Source organism: Drosophila bipectinata, chromosome 3L (assembly GCF_030179905.1).
Source record: "Drosophila bipectinata strain 14024-0381.07 chromosome 3L, DbipHiC1v2, whole genome shotgun sequence".
In the NCBI taxonomy this organism is placed as follows: Eukaryota; Metazoa; Arthropoda; class Insecta; order Diptera; family Drosophilidae; genus Drosophila; species Drosophila bipectinata.
This window is the reverse complement of record NC_091738.1, coordinates 18896112-18910286: the sequence shown is the minus strand read 5'-3', so window position 1 is coordinate 18910286 and position 14175 is coordinate 18896112. Positions and strand designations below refer to the sequence as shown.

The following is a 14175-nucleotide window of genomic DNA, read 5'->3' as shown; positions in this document are numbered from 1 at the left end:
ATGCTTAGGTTTAAAGTGTACAACTGTCCTTGGTTTGCTTTTCCGCTGAAAGGATCCGCTGCGCTGAAATTGCTCGGTGGTTATTCGGTCGTAAGTGCCGAAATAATGAAATTCGTTGCATTATCCGCAACATAAGTTGTTATCGTCTTGGCTCCGCTTTCTGTTGCAAGTTGCTCGTTCCGGTATAGAAATCTATTTTGCTGCACATTTCTTTAGGCGATAAGTCGCAGACGTGGCAAATGACGCTACTCCTGATTTCCCATTGAATGCCGGCCAATGTTGCACACTGCACAAATTGATATGCTCCATTAGAGGACCATTTGCCTGGAGTGTGGGACGCGGCGAGTGAGTGTGAGTGCGACCTAACACTGGATGTGGATTATTCGGAGCTATGCCAGAGGCTTGAAATTGAACGAGTCCAATTGGCAAAGCCAGCTAACAATGATTGAGGTGGGACTATATTTAATATTTAAACTCTTTAACTATTTTACATACTGTTTCGTATTTTAATCACAGTCCCTGAATCAATTTGCCAGATGTCGCCTGCTCTAATATTGAAAAATTACCATTTCCTGTCGTTCTTTGTTCACTTCGAAAGAAAATACATACAAAACAGATATATTACGCTTACGCAGTGTGGCTTTTTCACATCCATCTCCATTAGCCCGTACAAACTTCGCCACTAGCTGCGATGTCTGGCATGTCTTTTGCCGCCATTCTACCTTCACTTTAAGAAATTAAAATTAGGAAGAAAAGCAGACTTTAAAGATATTTTAGAAAGGTTTTTAAGATGAAAATAAAAATAGAGTTAATTGGATAAAATCAGGTCTTTGTTAAAGCTAAAGGTCATACTTTATTATCTATTATTAATAGACGGCTAAGTGTATTCTTTTGATAAAAAAAACTAATCAAATAACTTGTTTATAATTCTCTCAGTGTACTCACACACCCCACTAACTCCTTGCTTCTTAAAACTGTTTGCTGTTAAATTCAATTTCAATGCTCGTTTGTTTCCATGCGTTTCCACTCTGCAAGGACTTCATGTGCTGTTTCTTTGCTTTATTTCTTGCGGTGGGGCAGCCGGCAAAGTTTTGTGTAAGTGGCCGCTGTTCTAGCAACCGCCAAATAACCACGCAGCAACCACCCATCCAGTAGCAGGCACACCCACTCCGACCGATCTCTCTTACCAATGATTGTCGGGAATCCGCCAAGTTGTTTTTGGTTCTTGGCTGCTTGGCTAGTCGTGCATGAGAATGCAGCAAACGGCTTTTTTATTGTTGGCCATTTTGGCCATAGCAACGCCAATTTTGAAAGAGCCGAAATGGCCGCATCGAGCCAACCAGAAAAGCAGTAGCAACTGTTGCGGTTTTCGCTTTCATATATGAGACTTTTTAGTGCTCCCACTTCAAATTGCCCGCTTAAATGGGACCAGCGATTACCAGCAGCAGCTTCAGCTTCAGTTTCAGCCAAAAAAGAAAAGCTAATTCTATTTTGCGGGCTGCATTAACGTTCAAAATGTTCGCTTATTTTATCATACTTTCTTTATTTTTTGTGGTTTTTGTAAATTTATACGAGCATTATACGATCTGCACTCGTTGCGTGGTAATCGCCCGACCCCTCCTCGCCCGGCATCTTTGTGGCTGTCACATTTGGCAATTTCCATTATTTTATGTCCTGCGCCATTTCCTGCTCCTTGGCCTTTCTGCTCTGCTCTGCTACGCTCTGCCATCTTTATCGCGCATCCTTGAAGCCAAAGTAAATTTTATACGCCACTTTTCGCGGCTAAACAAAAATTAAATAAAATTTAGCGGTCTTCTTTGGCTTGCCCAAAAAGCCACGCAACCATCCACCCGTCCAAAGAGCCCCGACCATCTAAATGCCCCCTCCCAGCATCCAAAACCCAGCCATCCCTCTTAGTCCGGGAAATCGCTGGCCCTTCGCTGGTCTTGGTCTGGCTCTGTTTATGGTCTGTCTAACGATTCCCGTCCAAGTTGGCTGGCGTTGATTAGCCTCTGTACTGAAGCCTGAATTAGAGCCAAAGACAAAAACGTGCCCCCAAAAGCGAAACTTGGAGCCGATGGCGCAACTGAAACAGTGGAGGAATATTAGAGATTTTTGGAAGCAATTAGGGTATATTATTATGGAAATCTTTTAGCATTTATTTTGTAAGCCAAGTTGTCCAAAGAGAGGTTTTAAGTTTCAAGCAAAGTATAATTAAGTGATAGATGGCAACATAATAATAGAAAAAATCCCATTTTTTTTTTTTTGGCAACAAAAATTGATGCCCTTGGGAGTTGAGATCCCATTTTCTACCACTGTTCCGGCGTTCTCCGGCGGCATTATTTCCACTGTCAGAGACGAAACCACATGGTGACGACTGTGACGTCCTGACGCACGGACACTGACGGCTGGTCTCATCAGGGAGCAAGGTCTGTGGGAGGCGAGACTTGCGAGGCAGACGCCAAGGTGGAGGGGAGGTAACGGGCCAAAACATGCAAATGAGGCTGTCCCGTAGTTGGTTTTCTGCTTGGACGCTTCGCTGGCTTCGCTGCTTAGTCGCTCCCCTCACTCCTCAGGCCCTCCAGCCGGAATGCCAGGAGGATTCAGACTTCAGTCTTCCGGCTTGTCATTGTCGTTTTTATGGACGCAGTTGTTAATAGAAAATGAGCTACACGCGGCTACCCAGCCAGTCAGCCAGCCAGCCAGCTAGCCACTCTCCGCCATCTTGGCCAAATCATAAAGGCCCGAGCCCCGAAATCCGAAATGGAAAAAAGAGGCAGAGCGCAAAAAACCGAAATGTTTTTATTGATGTAATTTGCATAAATTTACACTTGCCGCGCAATCTGTCAAAATATTTCACCCCCATGCCCGGACCAGTTTTGTCCTGTGCCACTTGAAATCACCTCGGAATTTAGGACCCCCTTTTTAATCGTCACTTGAAAAGCTTTTGTGGCCATGGCCATCATTAAAATGGACTTAATTAAAAGCACAATGCAGCAGGCAGCCAGCAGCCGGGAGCAGTCAGCACAGGCAGGCAAGTGGAGCACATTGCGTATACGCAGCGTTTGCCAAATGCGCTTAATTACGTCATTAGCAAAGTCAATAGAATTAGTTCACCATTGCCATTGTTGTAGTTTCCACGCATGCTCTACAAAAAACTACAAAAGACTGCAGGTTGCACATTACAGCAGACATTAGAGTGCAACAAAAAAAGTGTATTTTCCTGACATTTAATTTCGTACTTAAATCAAAATTAAATTGTTTAAGCACCGCTGCAGCTGCAGCTGGAACTGAAACTGCAGCAACGAAATCAACAAAAACATCACGGATGTAGAGTCGTTGGCGTCAGGGCTGCAGCTGCAACCGCTGCACAGTTGCAGCCCCCCTGCCCCTGTCCACTCTTTGCACCCTTTTCCGACCTCCGTTCGGACCAGTTTTCCCGTTTTGCAGCCACCAACTGACAATAACAATAGAAACTGAAGTGGCAAAACAATAACTGGCGCGTCGCGTCGGGATTTTCCGGGCATCAACGAGACCGCACACACACACACACACTGTCGCACACACAAATACCCACAAACACACACCAGAGGCATGCTAAAATATGATGCCAACTTATGGGAAAGTCTGGTCTACAGCGAAGGTGGTTTTAAAAATTGTAGCATACTTTTAAGGGAGAAAAGGACATTGGGTAGTAGAGGACTATTTTTTCAAGCTATTAATTTTTGTATTTATTAGCTCGATAGAGAATAATAATTTTCTGTTATTAATTGATAATTTATAAACTTTTTAAGCCCACCTCTCTGCCCTCCAGGTCTTTTGTCTATATAGGCGCACATTACCATTTCCATTTTGCATTCCCATTCCATTTGGTGCTATTTTTTGGTCCTTTTTTTTCCCTGTATCCCCCCTTTTTCATTTTCATCTTCTTTGGGGCTTTGTTTTTTCTGTTTTTGGGGCTTTTCCCGCAGACCTCTTGACAAACTGCAGACATGGCCAATGTGCAATTCGCATCGACATCCGCAGCAGCCTCCGCATTCGCATTCGCATCCACATCCGCGACCACCGCATCCACATCCACATCCGCGTCCGCATCGGTGTCTGCACCGTGGATGGCCACAACTTTCGGACGACCCAACACCGTGGAATTCCTTCAAAGCAATTTCAAATGCTTTGCACCTTGTGCATTCTGCCGCCGCAGTGTTGCGAAACCCAATTGCATTTAAATTGCTCGCTAATCAAAAACCCCGCCGCACCGTGTGTCTTGTCATTTGCATTTTTCGGCCCATAGTACGGATACAGATGGCGACGATGAGGACGATAATGCTGGCCGGCGATTTCATTTCGTTCCATTCCAGACCATTGTCGGAAGCCTTTGCATTGTCCTTTGGATGGTTCTGGTTCTGGGTCTGGACAGGGTCCTGGTCCTGGGACTTTGGGCTGGAGTCGAGAGCCTCGACGTTGTCTGGCCACAAATCGATGCGCAAATTTTTACAACGCGTTGCGGTTAGTAGTCGCCGCCTTTGCTGGGGTTTGTCAACTGCAATGTTCTATTTAATTGGGGTATATAAGCTATAATAAATAATTAGCGAATAAAATATATTGAATTTAATACAGCTTTCATATTAATATTAGTAATGATTACATTTTTCGAACTATAAAAAAAATATTCAAAACAGAAACTCAAATAAAAGTCCTGTGATATAGTTTTTTAAGAATTAATTAATAAAGAATTTCAAGACTTCTAAGACTGTTATTTAGGAATTTAATATATTTTATTAGTTTTTTTCCCCGAAACTGTTTTTTGAGGGTGTTCAGGTTTTCGTTTTGTGGATTATTTATACTGAGTTTCTTTTTCTTGATTTTTTAATAAAAAATGTTGCTCTCAGACCGGGATTGTGGACTCGTTTGTGCTGCCGGTTTCGGCTGCTACTGCTGCTTGGGCATTCATTTTTAATTTTTATTAAAATATTTATGCAAATATTGAACATATGCCGGATTCGGTGGCCCCGGCCATGCTGAACATGCCCTGCTGTGGCCGTCCGCCCGCCCATCGGCTTTAATATTGAAATTTCATCTGGTGTGCAAAAATCAAAAGCTATTTAATTAGTTGAAAGTGTGATACTGCCCATCTCCACCTCTGTCGGGGGCAGCGACGGGCGGCTGGTTTTCGGGGGTGGTGGCAGCCTCCATCGACACTTGACTGTTAATTAATGCATGAGGTTCGCTCCACCAAGCCAGACGACAGTCGATCCCAGTTGTCCGGCTGTCCCTCCGACAGCTTCTGCTTCTTTCCAAAGCACTGAAAAAAATTTTCAAAATGGGAGCCTTTTCAGAAGGTAATTAATAGCACTCTTTGGCAAAAAATGTATGTTTTTTATGAATTTTTATTAGAAAATTGGTTGATATGTGTCAGTTTGAAGTATACTTTCTATTTAATTTTAATAAACTCGATGAACCTAAAAAAGTCATTTAAAAATTGAATTAAATTATCTAATTAACAGCTCTTCTAAAATGTAATCAATTAATTTGAATAAATTAAAAAAGGCGCTGCTTTATAATTTGTTTTAAATTTTTTCCGGAGTGGATTGCCACTGCTGCATGCGCAATTAATTTCATATAAGTTTATTGTCGCCTCTCAACCCAGCACCCCTGCACCCGCCACCCCAGCCCTTTAACCCGCCACTCAGCCCCCCACACCTCGCCAAATGCAATTGCGGGCAACACAGGAAGATTTAAAGGCGGGGGGCGCAGTTCAGGGGTGGTAACAAATGGACTTAATTACGTGCGCGGAAATCAAGCATTTTCTACAAATTTACGCTCTGCCACGCCCATGACCGGTGGCCAGCCCACCCTCGTCCCAGCCATTCCACATCCGCCCCGTTGGCTGCGGTTTACAATTCTCTTTTCTCGCCATCACCATTTCGGTTTGTTTGTATTTCAAATTAATCATACGCCCTGTTCCACGCAGCTGACGAACGTTAAACGCTGCAGAAATAAATCTGATCGGTTCTGGAATTGAAATTTGTAAAGTCTCTATTAGAAATTAAAAGCCTTAATGTTAGATATCTCTTTATTTATCTGTCAATATATTTTAATATATTTTTTTTTATATTATATCTCACATTAAATTTTTGTATAATTTTTGTTCAGAGACCAGACTTTTCTGACTCTGATTCTGCACCTCACTTGACCCGCCATAGAGGCCTCGTTCTGCCCTCCACGAGTGTGTAGAGTTGTAAATGATCCAGACAACTGCCAATTTGCGCATCAATTGTTGAATAAAACATGATAATCATAATAAACCAGACCGGAGAAGGGAGGCAGCGTACAAATAAAAAAATATACACGCATATACATATAAAATAAATAAATTGCGAGAAAAATAAAAATAGTAGACTATGACCACTGGTCTGGTCCCGGGTCCAGTCATCATGCATAAATGAAATGCGAATCAAAGCGATACCCAATTGAAATGGTCAATGACCAAAGCCAATCTAGGATGTGGCTGGTGGCGAGGTGGTGTCCTCTGCAGGGCTGTGTCCTGTGCAAATAAATAAATTTAATTGAAGGCAATTATCGACGTGAAGATAAAATTAAAGCGCGGTTTTCTTGTTGAAGGAGTTGGGAAAAGTTAAAGTTTGTCAGATTTAGCTTACAAAATCGTTCAAGTCCTTAAAAAATATCTCTCAACATTTTATGCTCAATAAACGCTTTCTTTTATTGGTTTCGCTGGCTTACATTTCAATAAACCAGAAATAAAATTGACGCGGAACTCATTTTGATAAATAGCCAACACAGATACAAACCCATACATGTGCGGGCCAAATGGCCGTATCCCTTACTATAAACATCCACCCAAGACCTCACATGCCCCTCTCAACTCGCAACCCTCACCCACCCACTCTGCATCTATAATTTGAAAAGCAAACTCATAAATATTCAAAAAAGAAAAAAGGCGGCACCGTCCATCGTCGCATTATTGTTGTGAGTGTGTTTGCGTGTGTCTGTGTGCTAGTGTGAGAGGGTATGGGTGGGGGAATGAGTCTATGTGTGTTTTATAGGATTCGCCCACTACAAGCACGGACATTGGAGGCGGGGAAGGCAGCCACGCCCAGCCAAAAATGTGATTTTCTTTTTAATATAACCAGAAGATGCCAAAAAAAGAAGCAAAGGAGAAAGGGAGGAGAAAGTGGAGCGAGCCAGAGAGATGATGGGAATCATTGTCAGTGTGGGTGTGTGTTGGTGGGTGCGTGTGTGTATGGGTGAGTGAGTGTTTATGTGTGTGCCTGGCTTTTTGAAAAGTCCAAACCATAAAATTGAATAAACCGCATTGAAGCACATTATTTTTTATTAACTGCAGGGTAACCCTCCGAACGAAGGACAAGGGGGTCCTGGAGGTCCTGGAGAGTGCTAAACCAAAATCCCGAGCAGGTTGTCCTTACGGTCATCGCCTTTGCCCTTCCAGCTACCAAGCGATCCAGGGAGTCCTGTACTTCGTCATGTCCTGTGCTTTTGACCGACGTTTGTCAAATAGTCTTTTGCAATTTACACACTCGAAAACTTTTGTGCGACAGAGGGTTACGCTGAGGGATTCCCATTTGGGGTTACCATTGGAGATGGCACAATCACTAGTTTTCCAGTAGAAGGATTTAAGAACATATAGCATCGTATATCGATTCTATAAATCTTCTCACTCTATATGTCTTAAGTTTTTAGAGAAGGAAAGATTTTAAGAAAGTTCTTGTTTCTGTTTTTTGGGATTCTTTGGCATAATTAATTTTTTTCCCAATTTTTTATTTATTTAAAAACAAAAACTATCTTTAAGTATATTTTTAAGACAGGTATCATGTTCTGTTTCTCCTAAAATTCCATCACTGTGCCATCTCTTCGTTGCGGTGCCCATTTTTGTGGATATATCAGCATTGGGTGCAGCGTTTGTTGGTTATGGCCCCTTTGTCTGTTTGTGTGTGTGTGTGTGGCCGTGTGTCCTTCTGCGCCTTTGTGTGTGTGTGCACTTGCCTTTCAAGCACCTTATTTATAAGCACTTTTAATGGAGTTGGCTTACACAGGACGTACGACTATGAGTATGAGTTTGAGTAAGAGCATGGGCATGCCAAGCCAAGCCAAGGCTGGTATCTGTCTCTTTTTTTCCCAATTAAGCCATCTCTTTCTAGCCGACTGTTTCTGCCTCTTGGCCTGCGTCTGTGTGTGCGCTTCAAAATCTGATTACGATTTTTATATGACACTTTGATATGATTTATTTGGTCATTCAGCTTTTCAAAGGCAGGCCTCCAAGCCGACCGGCTTGCCTTTAACCCCACAGTGGCCACGCCTCGCCGAAAGGGTGTCAATGGCTTTTGAAATATCTGCAGAGCATTTCATTTTTGTTTTCCTCCCCCCTCCCCCCCTACTCCATTCCACTTTGGCCGAAAAAAAGGAGAAAAAAATAGAAAGAAATAATAAAAGGGATCCAGACTGAAGGACCAGCTTCCTACTTGTGCTTATGGCCGGATAATGTGAGGCTTCAGCCAAGTTATTTGCAACTGCTTGTTGTTGTTGTTGCTGCTGCTGTTATTGTCGGTGAAAGGAGAGCTGGTGGGGCAAGGAGGTGGGGTAGGTGGACCTCCTGTAATTGATGACCTTCGCGATACGTTGTCGTCATCCGTAGATCCTTTTTTTTATTTTGGCTCTTGCCTCAGGCTCCTTTTCGGTTGTTGGTTGTTATTTTTATGGCAGGGCACTAAAAATTTCTTTTTTAAATTGAATTTAATGAAAGGCGTGATCCAGCCATGAAGAAGGCAGGAGCAAAAGAGAGGAAGCTGGGCCCACGGGCGCGCCATATTCAAATGGCATTTTCAAATAAATACGGTCTAGCTGGCCAAGGGATTCCCTTAATCGCTTTTCACAAACAGTCGCCTATAAATAGGGAAAATAAATTCATTTTTACGATTTTTGTGCTTCTCAGTTATTGACATAAACTTACTTGAAACGATCGAAAAAATATGCTGGGGCTTATAACAAAAATATACTGCCTAAAAAAGGCAATGTATGGGTGTAGTAAGTAGTTTCAATTTCGATGTATTAATAATATTTATAAGAGTTATTAGTTTTCTTTTTTACAAATTATCGAACCGAAATTTTAGGAAATGCCCCTTGGGAATGTTCGGCCCTACTCACAACCTCACTGCCATAAATTCTATTGTATGTAGGAACAACAAAAAGTAAATAAATATAAATAAAAAGCAAGAAAAAAATAAATCGCTCGATGCAAAGTCCAAGTGCTTATCCTGGCCATTTTTATGGGCCCGTTTCAAACTTTGTTTGCCACCGCTATATATATTTTTATTGCATAAAAAGATTTGCTCTCTTTGCCGTCTCGTACTCTTCCCTGCATCGTTATAATAATTATTGCAGGTATTAAGTCAAGTAGCCGCAAAGAGCTCTCGTAACCCCTGGCTAACCCAATCCGCTGCCCTTTGAAACGTGGCTCCCTCCATCCATGGGCCATTTTTTTCCGTTTGTGGTCATTTTTTTGTTGCTTTATTTCCATGGCTTTGCATAACAATAATTTGTGTCTTGCTATCTCTTTCTCTCTGCTACAGTGAAGCATCAAATAACACCAACTCACACATTTTCCCAAAAACACATAAAACTCACAAAAATTTTATTTATATTTATATTGTTCAAATTTTTATATTTTATTAAATTTAAAACAATAATTATATATATTTACTTTTTCAAAAATTGTCTAAAATGTTTTAAATTTTAAGTAGTAGCGAGTGTTTTACAATATATGTACATATATACATTTTTATACCCTTGCAGAGGGTATTATAATTTTGTCCAAAAGTGTGCAACGCAGTGAAGGAGACATCTCCGACCCTATAAAGTATATATATTCTTGATCAGGATCACCTCCTGAGTTGATATGAGCATGTCCGTCTGTCCGTCTGTCCGTCTGTCCGTCTGTCCGTCTGTCTGTCTGTCTGTTTCTACGCGAACTAGTCTCTCAGTTTTAAAGCTATCGACTTGAAACTTTGCACACACCCTTCTTTCCTTTGCACGCAGTATATAAGTCGGAACGGCCCGGATCGGCCGACTATATCCTATAGCTGCCATATAACTGATTGATCGGAAATGGTATAACTTCGGTGTTTTTAGAGTTAGAGAGTTCAAATTTGATATGAGAGCTATTTTTGGCAAAATAATTTGACATGCCAAATTTCATAAGGATCGGCCGACTATATCCTATAGCTGCCATATAACTGAACGATCGGAAATGACCCAACTTTCGTGTTTTTGAAGATAGAAAGCTGGAACTTAGTACAGATTTAATTCTTGGTCAGTTGATCCAACCTACCAAATTTCATTAGGATCGGCCGACTATATCCCATAGCTGCCATATAACTGAACGATCGGAAATGGTATTTGGTAGAAATATCAACTTTCGTATTTTTGAAGATAGAAGTTTGGGACTTTTTTTAGATTTTGTATTGTAATAAATTGGATTATATATTCCTATTCCCATAAGGATCGGCCAACTATATCCGATGTTTGCGATATATATCCGGTTTTAACTGCAAGGGTATATAAACTTCGGCTCCGCCCGAAGTTAGCTTTCCTTTCTTGTTTTTTATAAAAACCACAACGATTTTCGCGCAACGTGGTTTTTTGTGGCTCACGTTTATCTCTAGAATACGGGATTTAGAACAAAACTAAAATGTGTTTAATTAATTTTTTGTTGTATAATTCGAGGGATTTGGTTTTTGTTTCTAGAAAAATAAAAATATAAAATTTATCGCCACTCTCTGGCAACTGACTGGTACTGGATTTTAAAGATTCAGAGTTTAAATAGTCTTTGTTAACCCAATGGATGGAGAAATTTAGTTATATACTTTTCTTGTTTTTATTTTGGAACATATGATTATATTCATAATTTTCTTTTAATTTTTAAGAATTTTGCAGTTACGATTAGCACCAAAGCAAGGAAAGTTTGTAATTCTGTTAAATTTTTTAACCTGCTTCACATTTTTCGGACAGTCGGACTGCAAAACACAAGCCGGAATTGCGGCATTAATAATATAGCCAGGCTTGCAGACACAAGGAGCACCGCAGTCCTTAGTACAAAACGGAGAGTCGAATTGACAAGTTTTCGGGCAAGAGGTTGAACATTCCTGGACAGTTCCATTGACAGTACAGTCGAAATTTTCAATCGACTGAGTACAGAGCACCATAGCCAGGAGGACGAAGATTCCCAGTTTGCACATTGTTACAGATCCAGATTAGCCTGATTATTGAATGACTGGCCGATGTTGCCGCACAACTTATTTAAATAATTTAGCGTAATAACGAACTAATTACATTTGTTTCGGATGGTATTTGAGAGGATTTTCATTAATTCAATTTTAACCGGTCTCCTTGGCTCAGCACTTGTGGTGGATATTATTTAGATTCAGAGTACTTAACAACGTATGTTTTTTCATGAAACCTGCCACAAGCACCAAATGATGGAGAACGTAAGAATTGTATTCGTTTTCTTGTATTCATGAAGAATGAAGAATGATCATTTTCGTACAAGTTTAACTTTATTAGTTGTTAAAAATTCTTTACGGTGAAAAATTTCAAAACAGTGAAAAATTGCTTGTGTTTAGTGTTTCGGACATTCTGATCTCAACACACAAGCCCCATGATCTTTACTAAAAGCGTATCCATAGATGCAGGCACAAGCTGGAGAGCCACAGTAAAAAAGACACGGCTCATTTAAGTTTTCGCAAAATGGCTGACAATGATTTCCACAATGATGTATTGTTTGGTTGGCAGGACAGTTGACATTAAATTTCGAATCGGTGCAGAGCACCATAGCCAGGAGGACGAACAATCCCAGTTTGTACATTGTTATAGATCAGCTTTAGCTAGCCAAATGACAGGCCGATATTGCCGCATATCTTATTTAAATAATTTAGCGATATAACGAACTAATTAAATTTGTTTCGGATGTTGTTTTAAGATGATTTTCATTATTGGCTCAGCACTCATTTTTTGGTGGATATTATTCAGATTCAGAGTATGTGACTTTATAACGTAAGTGTTTTCATGAAAGCCGCAACAAGTCTCCAATGATGGAGAACCTGTTTCGTATAAATTTTACTTCATTAGTTGTTAAAAATTCTTTAGGGATAATTAGTCCCAAAACAGAGAAAATTTGTAATTCATTTACGAACTGCTTGTATTTAGTGTTTCAGACATTCTGATTTCAACACACAAGCCCCATGATCTTTACTAAAAGCGTATCCAAAGAAGCAGGCACAAGCTGGAGAGCCACAGTACTCAGGACACGGCCTATTTAGGTTTTCGCAAAATAGCTGACATTGATTTCCACAAGGACTGATTGTTTGGTTAACAGGACAGCTAAAATTCGGTGTCGAATCGGCGTAGAGCACCATAGCTAGGAGGACGAAGAATCCCAATTTGTACATTGTTATAGATCAGGTTTAGCTAGCAAAATGACAGGTTGATATCGCCGCAGAATTTATTTTAACATTTTTAATGGAACTCACCGCTTATTTAATTAATTTGTTTCGGATTTTAATTTTATTTTTTACTTTATTTAAGACCATTTTTTTTGCTTGCTTCCCTGTTGTATTTAGTGTTTTCCACAGTCTGGTTCCAACACACAAGCCCCATGATCGAAACTTAAAGTATATTCATACATGCAGGTTCAAGCTGCAGGGCCACACATCGCAATACACCCGCCACGTAGGTCTTCGCAAGTTGACTGACAATGATTTTCACAATTATCGAAAAATTGTTTGGCAGGACAGATAACATTCCTTCTCGAATCAGCTTAGATCGCCATAGCAAGTAGGACAGAAATCCCATAGGAAATCCCAGCTTCAATTTTGTTTTACACCCAGTTTAATAAGTCAAAAGAAAGGCTTATATTGCCGCTGATCTTATTTAAATATTTTTAATGAAATTAAATCCTGGATTAATTAATTAAATTGGTTTACTTAGTTTTTTTCAGTGGGGGCTTTCTTTGAAACCATTTTAGGTTTTCTTCTTCGCTCCGCAATCATTATGTGGCCATGTGACACGCAGGCACAAACGCAGACTCCGATACAGATACAAAAATGGAGTTACAGATACAGCTGCAGATACGGATACACACAAATGCAGACAAATATCTTGCAATGTTGGCGGCTGCCGACTGTCATTTGTTTACTTGTGTAAACTTTAATTAAATTCCAAAAAGACGACACCAACAAAGGCAACAACTGATGGCAGCCGCAGCTGCTGCTCGAGCTGTACCCCTTTGAACCCTCCATATCCTGAAAAGCTCCTTTCCAAAGTGCTACTGCAACTGCACACTGCAATTCAGTCTTCCAATTGCCATAATTATGAACATTGGACTGCCAACGGAGTTTCCACATGGAATCCAGTCTCAGGATCTCAGCAAGCTCGGCAAATGCAGGGACTCCAAATGCCGGAAGCCAGAGCCATTGAGGCAACATCTGCCACTGTCGGCAAAACAGGGCCGAAAGTATTAGAACAATTGTCGATGGCAATGCATGCAAATTGTCCACTTCAATGGAGGAAGGGAGTCATGTGAAAATTGCTTGCAATTATTCTGGAATAAATCGATGCGATTTGAAGAACTTTAGCTGAAGCTAATATTATCCAAACCTTTTAAAATGTTTCCTTTCTTTGTATATTTTACTATTAAAAGCGTAAAGGGAGTATAATTTTAGCAGAATGTGGAAATTAGAACTCAATCAGGGGGCATGATTGTACCGCAAATGGAACCTTTGCTTATTGCCCCACAGCCTGTCCCGAAATATGCGAGTTCAAGGCTTCCACGCGTCTGAAAGTTTGTGGAGGTCCTTGTGTCTGTAAGAAGGGGTACATCATTGAATTAAGTATTCTAGCTTATTTTTAGCGATCTGACTGCCCTAAAGATGTAGAGCAGGTCAAAGGTGTCTCTCAAGTGAAAGAATTAAGATTTTTTGGCTTAAATAAATGCATGTAAACTTGGATTCCATATCACTTACTAGCCTCAAAAAAATCTCAGCTGTGACCGCAAATAAAATCCTTTTCTGTAACCCCTTAATGTCTTTTTTTTGTTGTAAAGCTGCTGCGTTAATAAAGTGCTGGACAAAGGACAAAAAGTTTGCT

General features: G+C 40.6%; 1 long non-coding RNA gene across 1 annotated transcript; it reads left to right on the top strand.

Annotated features, from left to right (window-relative positions):
• Positions 1–10581: 10581 nt before the first annotated feature.
• Positions 10582–13517, top strand: LOC138926255 (uncharacterized). Its single transcript, XR_011442705.1, has 2 exons — positions 10582–12084; positions 13018–13517. It is a non-coding gene; the product is annotated as an uncharacterized lncRNA (long non-coding RNA).
• The last annotated feature ends 658 nt before the right edge of the window (positions 13518–14175 follow it).